A 14393-nucleotide genomic window follows, 5' to 3' on the forward strand; every position below is an offset into this window, starting at 1 on the left:
TTTCCTGGGGTGTGGACCCAAAACCCTGATTGAAACAGACTCTATTCTATCCATTTCCCATTGTCTCTTGAATACACATGAGCTAACCAACAAGCGAACAAGCATACAATTCCCAGAAAGCCCATCAAGTACTCTGGCCCATATTTCAAAACTGGATTTAACGTATCAAACTAATTTCTTATTAAGCTGCTATTTATGAAGATTTCCTCATCATAATCGAATGGTGCTGAGAGTACTGCATCCACAGCCCCGTGTGTCCATGGCATCCGTGGAAGGAGAGGAGTGTTAATTATGATTACCCCTGAGAGCACTGCAGGACTTGAGGAGTGAGGGATGATGTGACAGGAGGTGATGAAGGACCAGGGTCGTGAAGGTCAGTCCAGTGTTTTCTGAAGGGAGATTTCTAGTTCCCGGAGGTGTTACATGGTGTTAAGAGTATAAACAAAATAAATAAAATAAAATAAAGTAACATAAAAGGTCGGTCAATTTGAGAAAAGCCAGGATAGACAAGGTTAAACAATTTGCTTGACGGTAGAACTTTCCATGAACTCGTATGCACTGTGTGTGTCAAGAGGAAAAGAGAGTATGTGAGAACCTCCCAATATTATTTTACCAGGAACTCCACACCCCGGCCCCGGCCCACCGTCGTCCCACCGCCCCTCAGCCTGCAGAACATTTACTAGGGCTCCCTCAGGGAAAAGATGCCCCCTGCACTTTAGAAGGTAATGTCTGAGGCAGCATTTGGTCTTCTGAAGAAATATCAGAAAAATTCAAAAGGTGGGCACTGGGGTGGGACGTGCAGACAAGCTGCGAGGGTATTTACAGTAGTAACATGTAAATTATTGGCCTGCTTTTCTGGGTCCAAAATGACTCTCCTGCCCAGTTTTGCGTGTGTGCGGTTTTCTCCCCGATTCCCAATCTCTTCATCCCCAAATATTCACAAAAAGGTGATTTGGCGATGGTTTCTAGAAGTAGGGAGGCAGAATAACCAAACTCGGAGCACGGTATTCCCCACTCCCTCCCTACATCTACGGCAGCCCTCCTTCCACACGGGACAAAGTTCTGAGTGTGGGATATTTAGGTTTTTGAAAGTTAACAGGTATGAAACCATTTAAAAATCTTGTAAAATTCAGAACATTTGTAGACGAGGGCTGCCTACAGGAACTGACCTTTTACATGAGTCAACTTTTTCTGTTGTACGAGAAATTAAATCGATGCTCATTTTTCACTGTCTCACCAGCATGCGTCATCTCTGGCTTTGGCACGTGTTTATCTGCAAACCAGCTTCAAACGAACCATTATGATAATCTGATGCACAGTTAGAAAAGACAATAAACGGAGAGATTTTAGGAGGAGTTACACGTATTATAATTTTTTTCATCGATGATGTATATTCTGATAGCCTGGCAAAGCAGATAATAAATGTAGTGAGTGGATATTTAATAGGGGCTTAAGCAGATTGTAATCTTGATTTTCCCTCACATCGTATCTTCTGATGTTAACAGGAGCTATCCTGGAGCAGAGGGAAGCGTGGATGCTGAACATCAGTCATTAGTCACCAAGTAGCCACAATATGACATCAGGACGCCTGTGATTTTGTGTAACACTCGGCAGACTGTCCTCTCCAAGATCACTTTCTAATTTGTGAGTTTTCCAGGTTTTTCCCTGAGCCTTTATCTTCTAAATGATGAGTACTCTACTAACCCTCGCCATTTCATAAACCAGCTCAAGACCACTGCCTCCCATTATTGCGGGGATATGCCTACGACATTAGGAATGTTCATACTGTGGGAGGAGAGTTTCCCTCTGTTTCTCCCTCTCCTTCCCTGTCCTCTTTTTTGCCTCCTCTTTTCATTATAACTGCAACACCCTGCAAGGCACAGACCCTAACTCTCCTGACTGGGTCCTTCAATATGATGTGGGATGTGAAGTCACTCAAAGCTGTATTTGTCTATTTTTTTTTTTTTTTACCACTTCTGATGACTGGGTTATAAAAACACCCCCCCCCCCCGCAAAAAAAAAATCCCCAAACAATTCTGAGCGGTAGCAGAGCATAAGCAAGATGGAAAACACTGGAAGCCATTCAAGTGACAACTTGACCTCTGACTCTGACATTAACCTAAAAGAAAACGGATTATCCTTTGTCATGATAGTACAACACGGGTGCCCATGCCTGATATGCACAGGAGACACACACAACATCAGGTGGAGGGAAAAAAAAGGAACATATGGATTCTATTAAAATATATGCAGGGACAGTGACAGGTTTTTGAGAGGAACAGTTGGAAAGCAGGAGTTGGGGATGTTCAGATTCTGAACAGTACTGCACTTAGCTTCAGGGTGGAGAAAGTTCCACGACAGGAAGTTGTGTGGTACCATGTTTGACCATTATTTGTTCGTAAAAAAAAGTGAAAATATGAAAAAAAAGTTTTGTGGCTTTCACTTTCTTGATAATCAGCATACAGACGGAATATTTGTTCATCTATCCACTCAACAAAACACTTTCTCCAGTCATGCTGTAAACAGGCTCTGTTTTGAGCCAGTTGGGAACACGGGGATAACTAAGGAGCTTAAACAGAAATGAATAAAATTAACAGAAGATTCTAGAATTTTTTTTAAAGATTTTATTTATTTGACACAGAGAGCACAGAAGCAGGGTGAGCAGCAGAGGGAGAGGGAGAAGCAGATTCCCCATCGAGCAGGGAACCTCATGTCGGGCTCCATCCCAGGACCCCGGGATCATGACCTGAGCCAAAGGCAGATGTTTAACAGACTGAGCTACCCAGGTGCCCCAAGATTCTAGAATTTAATGGAACAGTATTTATTATCCCTTTTGTATTTAGTCATTTATCTGAAGCTCTGCCTACTTTTCAAAAGTAGTCCTTACATTGTTTGTAAGGGACCCAAGACTATTGGGAAATTACGTGTGAGGTCTTTCTGAAGGTGAGTGGTCCCATATTGAAAAGCTAGCCTGAGAGAGGGATAGTTCCAAAGGCTAATATTCCCAGTGATGCTGGAGCTATGTCGAAGAGCAGCAGAGGGGCACCTGGGGGGCTCAGTCAGTTAAGCATCTCCCTTCAGCTCAGGTCATGATCTCAGGGTCCTGGGATCGAGCTCTGAGTCGGGCTCCCTGCTCAGCCGGGAGTCTGCTTCTCCCTCTCCCTCTGCCCCTAACCCCACTTGTGCTCTCTGTCAAATAAATAAAATATTTTTAAAAAAGAAGAAGAAGAAGAGCATCAGATCTGGGACCAGAGAACATGGCCCAGGTTGCAGTCCCACTGCTGAGTCAGGTGCGTAATTTGGGGCAACCATAATAGGTACCTCCCAAAATCAGTGATGAATGTTTCTCTAGGCAAGCTTAATTTTTTATTCTTTTTTTTTTAAAGATTTTATTTATTTATTCATGAGAGATACAGAGTGAGAGAGCAAGAGAGAGAGAGGCAGAGACACAGGCAGAGGGAGAAGCAGGCTCCATGCAGGGAGCCCGACGTGGGACTCGATCCCCGGACTCCAGGATCACGCCCTGGGCCGAAGGCGGCGCTAAACCACCGAGCCACTCGGGCAGCCCCTTATTCCTTTTCGATTAAACAATTAAGCAGAAATTTCAGGACACCAAGACACTAGCTAAAGTCACTTATATTCTATATTCTGGAGAATAATAAGCAACATTCAAAGATTACATGTTTCTTTCTGTTACCACTAGATAAAAACAAGTGCGACAAGGGAACTCTGGGTCTGTGGCAACTGGCTGTGTGGTGTTAGACACCTAAGTTAAACTTTTCAAGCTTCGCTTACTATCTTTATAAATCAGAGCATATAATACATTTGTTCTCAGTACCTTGCAGAGATGGTGTCAAAACAAATCATCTCCATTTAAGTGAGTGGAGCACACTGCAAAGAAGGGAAGTCGAGAGGGGCTGCTAGAGGAGGTGAGGGAGGAGGGAAACGTGGGAAGAGGATGCAGAAGGGAAATAAGCAGAACAATGTGGGGGCGGGTGAGGGAGGTGCCCAGGAAGGAGCAGGGAGGACAGTGAGACCCGGAAAAGGGAAGGCTTAGGAAAGCGTGGTTTGGGCGCAGCCAGGGCAAAGCTAAAGGACAAAGGAATTCAAGGGTAAGAGCCACAGAAGTGGACACGGGAGAGTGTAGAGATGTGCATCTCAGCATTTTCTCTTTTGGTTCAGGATTTTGATAAGTGTCACCTTCAAGTGGGCATTCTGAAAGGAAGAAAAGCGTACTTGAAAATCTAGGGCAGGCCAGAGGCAAGTCATTCTACAAAGCTGTGGTGGGGGATGCAGAAGACAATACAGGGAAGGGAGGCAAACATTTTTCACCTATTTAGTCCTGCATATGGGTTGCAGAAGGCACATAGGAAGGAAGAGGGCAGGGAACACTGACGCAGCTTCTGGAACTTGGAAAAGTACCCCAGAAGGACACCTGTAGGGAAAACCAATTGTAATCATCTGCCTATGAAACAGGAGAGCAACTGCCCAGGAGGAGAGTGATTACAGGCTAGACCGCAGGAATCCGAGACCGAAACTAAAGGCCCCGGAATCCGGGAACTGACAGGATTTTCAAATTGTAAAGCCGGGTTCTGTTGGGAGAATATAGGATGAGAAAAGGATGGGAAAAGTCCAAGAGGACTCTTTGGAATTTCTAACTTGGCAAAGGCTAACCCCGGTACCCACTCCGAGGACGAGGATGGCATGCAGGAGGAAGACTCTGAGCTTGATGATTTACTTCTTTTGACGCTGAAGTGCAGAAGTAGCCTGGTTGGCTTCTAGACTAGGGAACGTGAACTTAAACCAGAGCTCCAGAGAGGGAAGCAGGATGCTTTTGAGGATTTGATGAAACTATAAACCCTCTCCCCTAAGAGAGATGCACAAAAGTCTTCACAGGATTTCAAGGACTTCGGAGGCTACCTGTGATCGTGTGCTACATCCCCTCACCATACACAACACACAACAAACCGGATTTCTTCTAAAGAACGCTTGCTTTCATGGAAGGGAATGGTTAAAGCTGGGAGAGGCAAATATGCTAAACAGTGCAAGAAATGGCAGCTGCAATTCAAAAAAGCATTTCCCTGTGGGGTGCAGCCAGGGAGGGTTTCAAGCTGGAGAGCTACGAATTTACCTAGTATTTCTTAAGAGGGAGACTATATGGAACTTCTGCAAGAACACACACATAGCGCAGGACATTATAAAATGAAGGCAAGAACAGGTGCACAAAAGGCTGAGGATCTCACACTGAACATATTGTTTCCCGGGGAAGCATATCAAAATGCAAACGAAGGGAAAGCTGAGTTAGGCACCCCCAGCCCACCGCCATGAGAATGAACCTGTGAGCAGCCACACAGGTGGGGGAAGGATATGCAATCTGAGATAAACAGAAAAATGAGTAAACTATTCGTAAAAAGTGAGTCAAAGTTGTTTTAGAAGACAAGCTGAAATTGGTGAAAATATTGAAGAAATACAGCGTAAGGGGAAAAAGATTAATAATACAGATAATGGACACAAGTCAGTTCCCTGGAAGCAGAGGCGCTAGGTAGGAACAGTACAGAATGTGCTCATTTTTGCATTCGAGTGTTTCAAGACCTTAGATGACATCCATCGGGATGCAGCCTCCAGATTCCCTCAGTCCACATGGAGAGAGATTTTAAAAGGCTTGGTGAAGGTGATCTTCCAAAGCTCTAACAGCAGAGGCAGAAGAAGGACGCAACACAGGAAATGGAAGATTTGGAAGCTCAAAACCGTGGATATAAAGCAACAGTGACTAACAATGGGAAAGTCTTTTAGGAAGGGAGACGTTGGATGCCAAAACTTGAGAAACCGAAGTGGATGTGTTTCAGGATGTGGGCATTAAAGGGAAAAAGATTTTTGTTTAAAACCAGGAACAGGCAGGAGAAAAACTAGGACAAAGCAGAAATGTCATGTGAAATGTCTTACATAACGAACTGATGGCTTAAGCCAATAAAAGTTTGGGAGAGAACAAGCACCTGTCCAAAGGGAAGGTGTGAGAAGGAAGAGACACAACACCACCTGGTCTCTGAACATACCATGGAAAGATATCTGCAGCCAACCAGCTAGAATTTTGGAAGAAACTATGACTAAAAAGTAGAGTTACAAAATAGTGGTTTTGAGGTCATTTAGGAGAGAAGGAAGCAAAAAGTCCCGGTCAAAGCATAAAATTTATCCGGATATGATTCAGGCAAGAATCATCAATGGATGCTCAAACCAGTGGGTGAAAGAAGCAGGATATTTACGCAGTCTCAAAGTATCTCCCTGCAAATTACTTATTAATTATAAAAAGAAAAATTATAACTTAACAATGGAGAAATCTGACAACATCCTGTTAACTACGGATCATCACCCGTTACCATCACCAAGTTAGAGTGATGGGATAAGTTAACCAGTGAGGGGCAGAGCAGCAGCGTGCGCCTTGCAACATAATGTTCTGAGAACACACATCACTTCCAGCCAAAACATAAATCTAATCAAGAGGAAACATCAGACAAACCAAAATCAGGGGGCGCTCTGTATTACAATTAATTGTTCAGTACTTTTCAATTTGTCAAAAATACCAAGGTCATGAAAGACAAAGACAAAGGAACTGTTACAGATTAAAAAAAAAAAAAAATCCAACTAAAAGACATGACAACTTAATGTAACATCTGATCCTGGATTGAATCTTGGAGCACAAAGAATAATGTGTTTCTGTTGTTATAAAAGACATTACTGAATCAACTGGAAAATTTGAAGAAAGTCGGTATATTAGATAATATTGTATCCATGCTAATTTCCTGGTTTTGACAATTGTACTATGGTTATGTAAGAGAATGTCCTTGTTTTAAGGAAATACATGCTCAAGTATTTAACGGTATGAAGTATCCTTGCTCTGCAACTTACTCTCAAACAATTCAGAAGGAAATAACAATTTCATATTTTATATATATATATATATATAGAGAGAGAGAGAGAGAGAGAGGAGAGCGCGTGCACGCAAGACACACACACACACACACACACACCCCCCCCAAGACAGAGACAGAGACACAGACAACAAGTGGGGTAAAGTGCTAAGGGAATCTAAATGAAAGATACATAGGAATCCTTTGTCCTATTCTTGTGACCCTTTTTCTAAATCAGAAGTTATTTAAGAATCAACAATGAAAAAAAAAAAAAAGAATCAACAATGAAAAACTCCCTAGAATAAAAAGAAAAACTAAAACAATTCACAAAACGTGCTTGGATCCTGGTTCAGGGAGGGAAAAACCAGCTGTAATATTTTGAGAGATTTGGGAAAATCCGAATACAGACAAAATATTAGGGGACATCACATAATAACTGATTTTTCTCAGGCTTAATGCTGGCAGCGTGCTTAAGCAGAATGATCTTCTTAGTCTTAGGAAACGCGCTGGAGGAGCTGGAGGAGCGATAGTAAAAGCGCCACGTGTGAAGCGGGTTCCCTCGCTGCTCACGGGTGGAGCGGCGGCAGCTCAGCATTCTCCAGTCTGTTCTGCTCCGCCAGCCTCAGTATTTCCTTTGTTCCTTAGTGGGGCACAGCATTTCTCTGCTAGTGACTGTCTTGATCCCTAGGGAGCAAAGGCTCCCATTTGATGACTACTCTGGGTTTTAAAGCAGGATATTTTGGTTGCAGCGAGTTCCAAAATTCTGTGGAAATGGCCATTCAGCATTTCCTTAGAGTTCTCTCTCTCCCTAGGATTTAGGACTGTGGTCGTAATAGCTAACAGGGTACAAGCTTTTAAAAAATATATTGTTATTGTGACTGCTTAGCAGGACTGGCTTTTTTTTTGTCTTGAAGGCAGGGTGGGGGGCATATGTTGCATTCCCACCTACTCCGAAAGGAGGCTTCTCAGTGGCTCTGTAAGTAGATTTATTCGGACCAGCCCCACAATAACCAGGTAGACATGAATCCCAGAAGTGGACACAGCCTGGTTATTTCTCAAATAGCTTTTCAGCCTTCTCCCTCACCACCTCCGCAATCAATTTCTGCAGCTCTGACCCAGCACATTTGCCCTCATATCCCTAAAGCCCAGCAGTGGTTTCTGGTTATCATCCAGCTGAGATCCTAGAAGTACACAGAATAAATAAGCAGATAAGCAAGAAAGATGCACTGTGGTCTAAAAGAAAGCGTCAAACAGATTAAAAGGGAGAAATAGTAACTTTTTGCATATATTCATAAGATACGCACATTTCCAGAGATTTTCCAATTAGCAAGACAAGGCATGCGGAACTATGAACATGTATAATCATAAATATCCTTTACAATGAACTTGTAATAATTTAAAGGGAGCAAAGTTCTGCCTTTGAATACAGTTTTAATAGTGTTTTCTAAGCTGCCGTTTCTGTTGATGTGCCAATCAGAACTTTTGACTAATGGGACATGAAATTTGAGGGCTTATTTTCAAATACTTCAGCTATAACTTACCTCCTGTCTGAACAGGAGGCCATCACTTCATTATTTCACTGGGGAGTCGTCTCCCCCACATCACTGTAGGCAGTAAGGAAGGCCACATGCCTCACTCTGGGTATTGGGATTGATTCATTGTCGGCATTGGGATTTAGACGGACCATTATAGAACTTGTTCCAGCACGGAGGTTAGACATATTCTAAAGCTGAATGAGCTCATCTGTGCTTGAGAGACGTGTATTTGCTAAACTAGAGGTTTTTCTCTAGAGCGACTTAAGGCTTTACTGGAGTTAGTTCTGGCCTATTGTTTAGGGACACATGAAGATTTGTTAATGCTCCTGTGGTCGCCTGGACTCTTAGATACACTTCCCCTCTTCTATCTTTGTGTAGTTTCATTCAGGATAAAAGTAGTTCTTCAAACTACTGAGAGAAACTAAGGCAAGAATATCATGCTATTTAGTGTTTGCATTTCTCTAAAATTCGGGTGAGTGTTTAATCCAATCATCAGGATTTAATCTAAAGACATATTTTAAATCATTATCTTCCTCAAAGAGTTTGGCTTGGTTGCTATACTTTTCCTCTGATTTTACTCATCTCTTGAAGAGATTACTCACAAGTGGGGGGCACCCGGGTGGCTCAGTCAGTGAAGCCGCTGACTCTTGATGTTGGCTCAGATCGTGATTTCAGGGTCATGATATCGAGCCCAGAGTTGGGCTCCTCACTCAGTGGGGAGTCTGCTTGAGATTCTCTTTCTCTCTCTTCCTCTGCCTCTCTCCCTGCCCTAACCTCTCTCTCTCTAATAAATAAATAAAATCTTTTTTTTAAGTGGGAGATATGCAATAAAAGTGTAACTCAGTTTAGCAAACTGACAAATTAGATTGCTTTTCCTTAACCTCAGTGAACAGCTACCATATAATGAGATTATTGTCTTAACTCAAGAGACAACATATGATGGATTTATATATGCTGAATACTACTTCTAATTCATAAGTACTCAATAAAAGTTAACTATTATTATTTCGATGCTACTGATCTTGAAGTGTCTTGCTCCTGCTTGGCTATTAGAAAAAAAATAATGTCAACAATATTAATTTAATTTCACACTACCTTTGTCACTTGCATGTTTTATATTCAGAGCCTGTGGATTCCTCTCTAATCAATAACCTAAAACCCTGGAACTTATCAGAGATGTCATCTACATAATGAACAATTTTCACCATTTGACAAGACCAGCTTGAAACATCTGTTCTTTAGAAAAGCAAACAATGATACACTCCTCTATATTTTCAGAGCTCCTATTATACTCTGCTCATCCAAAGAAGAAATCTGCCCCTATATGACTTCCCTCCTTACCGAGAGCTGGTAAGCTGGTAGGATAATATGGAATCAGCCTAATTCTTTATACTCCTATTATAATGCTTTATGCATGTCTTTCTTCTCTATTAGTTGGCAATTTTTCTTTTTTTAGGAAATGCAGCACACTGTAAGAACACCACATTCATCTTTGTATCTATCATACTGCTTTACTTGTAAAAGGGGCCCCGCTGTAAATCCACAGAAGACTGTATATCAAATTGGGGCCCAGCTATCACTGGAATCAGAAACACCAGGGGTATGTGCTTAAAATTCAGACTTTTTTATTCTACCAAAATTTTCTAAATGATAATTGCTGGTATTGGGAACTGGGGCGATTTTAACAAGCTCTATAGGGTGATTCTTGTGTATGGTAAAATTCAGGAACTCTGTCACAGAAGAAGGGCTACATGTTAAAAACCTGTAGCTCTTTCTGGTGACCAGGAAAGTTGACAGTTATGAGGAGAACAGATAGTCTGCTGTGTTTTTTTTTTTTTTTAATTTTTCAATGATCAACAACGTACATTCCCTCATTGCAATAAATCTCAAGAGAGAAAACTAAAATTAAAAGGGATAGGTTTCCTTTTTTTCTCTTTCTCCCTTTAACTTTTCATATTGAAAAACTTTAAAAAAGAAGATAGGACAGTATAATGGACCTCAAAGCATCTTTCTATCGTACAGCTTCAACAATTGTCAACTTAATAGTCTTTTTTACCTATTGTCCCACTCATTTCTCCCCATGCTAAACAAGGTATTGTCTGTTCTTATTTTTTTAAATCACTGTCCTCAAACCATAAAACAATAACTAAGACACTACATCGCACAGACATGTAAGATGACCCATCAAAATGTCATATAAGGTGTACAGTCATAGCAATTGATTCACAACCAGGAAACTCAGTAAAACTATAAAGTCATGACTTGAGAGACGTGTAGTTCTAAGCTCTGGAGCAGTACACGACGGTCGTTAGGATTCCGCGAGATAATGCTCATGACATCATATAGCACAAGTGCTCTCACAGAGATGAAGTCTCTGCATTAGGCGGCGTGGTAGTTTAAAAAATACGTTCATACATTTTTAATTTTTAAAAAGAGTTTATTTGAGAAAGAGAGAAAGAGTAAGTGCAGAACCAGGGGGAGGGGCAGAGGGCGAGGGAGGAGCAGACTCCCCGCCGAGCAGGGAGCCTGACTTGGGACATGATCCCAGGACCCTGGGATCATGATCTGAGCTGAAGGCGGATGCTTAACTGAGCGAGCCACCCAGGTGCCCACAAATTTTTTAGATTAAACTTAATTTATTTTTAAATTCTAGTATGCTAACACATGGTGTAATATTAGTTTCGGGTGTACAATATAGTGAGGCAGCACTTCCATACATCACCCCGTGCTCATCACAACAGGTGCCCTCCTTCATCCCCATCACCTGTTTCCCCCACCCCCCTAACACCTCCCCTCTGGTGACCATCAGTGTGTTCTCCATCGTTACGAGTCTGTTCCTTGGTTTGTCCCTCTCTCTCTCATACTCCTTCCCCCCCACCACAGGTGGAGCTAATTCCCCTTCTCTTGAGTATGGGCTGGGTCCACAACTGACTTCTAGTTTAATAAAATACAGAAGATATGATCAATGACACTTCCAGTATTCCATTATAAAATGACAGTGGTTTCTGCCTTGGGTGGGTGCATGGCTGGGTGCGTGTGCTTCGTGTCATCACGCATACTGGAGGGAGACAGCGATCGTGTCAGAACGCGGCCCGGGGAGGAGGAGGAAGCCAACTGTCATGTCTTGAGCTACGCAGGCAGCCTATGGATGGGCCCACGTGGAAAGAAACAAAGGCCTGCCAGCAACTACGTGGGAAAAGTGGCTTCTCCAGCCTCACTTGAGCCATAAGATAACTGGCCCATGGCTTGACTGCAACCTCTCGATAGACTTGAATGGGGCCAGCAGAGAGCTGCATTCCTCACCACGACGAAATTTTGGAAAGGAGCTAGATGCGCGTCTATAAGACACCGAACTATCTACAGTGCACAATGGGGTATATGTATTTTTGAGAAAGAATGAGGAAAATCCTTAAACACTGGTATTAGAGCAGTTCCTAGATTATATGGCCAAAAAAAAAAAGATGCCAAAGAAGATATATGATATTCTTTTGTATAAGAAAGAAGGGGAAATGTACACACACTTATTTTTGTCAAAAGAAACGAAAAAATAAACCCAGAGACTAAGAAATAAAAATGGGCTTAAAACCCAGAGACTAAGAAATAAAAATGGGCTTAAAATTTCAATTTTTATATAATAATTTTGACTTGGGCCATGTCAATATATTACATATTCAAAACGTAAGATCAAGTCAAAATAGTTGGAAAAACTCTAAAGCAGGATAAAAACAGAAACAGCTACAATAGACCGTATACGCAACTGATAATACAAACACAAATAAAAGATAATTTAAGAAATATTAGCGCATGGAACTCAGACTATTTATTGCACTAAGTACCAGACACTGCAGTAAATTCTAACAGCAAAAAAGGACACGGAAATCTCATTTTCTTAGTAGTTCCGTGACTGGTGGTCAAAGCATCGCTGTTGCAATTCTGGACCTATGCTGTAGGTACCGGAGCACATGAGCAAGGGCGTGTGTGTATTCTTAAATGGGGGAAGTAAAAAAAACTATTTTCAGAGCATCAGTTTTCACGGCGAATGAACATGGGTACCAGCGGGGACCCGGGCAGGTGAGAGAGGGCCCGAGGCTCCGTTCAAGCTGCCGGCCTCAGCATGACCCCCCGCTTCCACAGAGACGGCCCGGTCTCCAGCAGCATCAGGACCCCCGCGCCCGGAGTGGCCGCGCCTCCCGAGGGGGCCGGGGCTCCCAGAGAAGCGGCAGGTGCAAGTCTGAGCGCCTTCTGCCAGCAAACAAGGCAAGGCCTGGTCGTAAGGGCATCGTTTCCTAAGGACCCCGGAGGGGCTGTTACCGGGCAAATCTGCAAACTTTTAAGACTCCAAAATAATAACAATAAGTAATACATGATGATGTGTCAAATTAAAAAAAAAAAATGTTGGGATCCCTGGGTGGCGCAGCGGTTTAGCGCCTGCCTTTGGCCCGGGGCACGATCCTGGAGACCCGGGATCGAATCCCACGTCGGGCTCCCGGTGCGTGGAGCCTGCTTCTCCCTCTGCCTGTGTCTCTGCCTCTCTCTCTCTCTCTGATGACTATCATAAATAAATAAAAAAATATTAAAAAAAAAAAAAAAACTTAACTTCTTTAAAAAAAAAAAAAAATGTTGATCCAAAGTGAAAGTCAGAAGCTGGGCAGGTAGGAGGAGAAGAGAAGAGGGGGAGGGACGAGAGGGCAGAGACAGTGGGGAGCGTGCGCGTGGACACGGGTGCGCGGGGAGGAGGGCGAGACCGCAGTCGGAGGCCGAGCGCGGGGTCTGCGGTGCCCACGGGGCAGGAGCAAGGAGGCCTCTTCCTTAGAGACCGGAGACCCGTGCCGTCTTCCCGCCCGAGTTACAGGCACCGGCCCGCGGACGGCGGTTAGTGACCCCGAGGAAGTGGCCCTAGACCCTGGAGGACTGAGCAGTGGGCGCATCCAGCAAGTGGCCAAGCTCCTCTTGGGCGGCGGGCAGGCTGCCCCCCGCGGGCCGCATCCCTGACGTCGCCCCCGGTCCCCAGCACCAGCGTCCCCGAGACCTCGCGGGCCGGGCGGGGATGGAGCCCCACGCGGCCTGGGGACCGGAGCCCTGGCGCAGCCCCGGTCGGGCACCTACGTGGTCGGGCTGAGCGTCTGCCCGGGCTCAGGCGGTGACCCCGGGGTCCTGGGGTCCAGTCCTGCGTCTCTGCCTCTCTCTGCGTCTCTCACGAATAAATAAATAAAATCTTAAAAAAAAAAAAAAAAGCCTCCGGATGATGCTACAGCACTCTACAATTTGAGAACCCCTTACGTCACCTGCATCTAATGAGAAGAAAATTAGACAAATTCAGACCAGCAGGTTTTCTATTGGCCTGAACTCTTCAAGAAAGCCAAGATCCAAAAACAAAAAGTAGAGCCTGGGAGGGCTCGTGGAAGGCAGCTTTACATTAAAGATGAAGAGAGAGAACAACCAAACGCAATGTGTGAATTTTAACTGAATCCTGAATTAAAAAAACAAACAAACAAAAAAAAAACTGTCCAGCTGTCTGCAACTTATCAATTTAGTTTCAAATGATTTGGGAAAAATAAAAACAAAAAAAAAATAAACAGATAAATTAAAATCCCTGTATTTTTATCTGTATGTAGAAAAAACAAAAACTCACTCTGAAATAACGCTAACAGTTAATTCATATAAAAGTCGTTGAGCTATTGTTGTTCAGCTTTTCTGCAATTCTGAAGATTTTCCTAAGAACTCGAACCAAAATCATACCCAAAACAGGTCTAGGAACCAACAGAAAGGGGAGGGATTCTAAAAAACCAGAAGCAGAGAAGCCAACACAGCGAGCAATTCTGCCAACGCATTTCTGCAAAGTGAGGGACCGAAGCGTCCGGAAGCCACGAGAAGCTTCAGTCAAAGCGGCGGAGCTGAGCGCGCCGGGCAGTGCCCCCCGCGTGCCCCGGGCCCCCCGGCCACCCGCGCCCGC

General features: G+C 43.6%; 1 protein-coding gene across 7 annotated transcripts in view; it reads right to left on the bottom strand.

The window, feature by feature from the left end:
* Window positions 1-14393, bottom strand: part of RNLS (renalase, FAD dependent amine oxidase) — a 277680-nt gene that overhangs the window by 192146 nt on the left and 71141 nt on the right. The gene's annotated exons all lie outside the window — the stretch shown is intronic.

The sequence above is a fragment of the Canis lupus genome, chromosome 26, assembly GCF_011100685.1.
Source record: "Canis lupus familiaris isolate Mischka breed German Shepherd chromosome 26, alternate assembly UU_Cfam_GSD_1.0, whole genome shotgun sequence".
In the NCBI taxonomy this organism is placed as follows: Eukaryota; Metazoa; Chordata; class Mammalia; order Carnivora; family Canidae; genus Canis; species Canis lupus.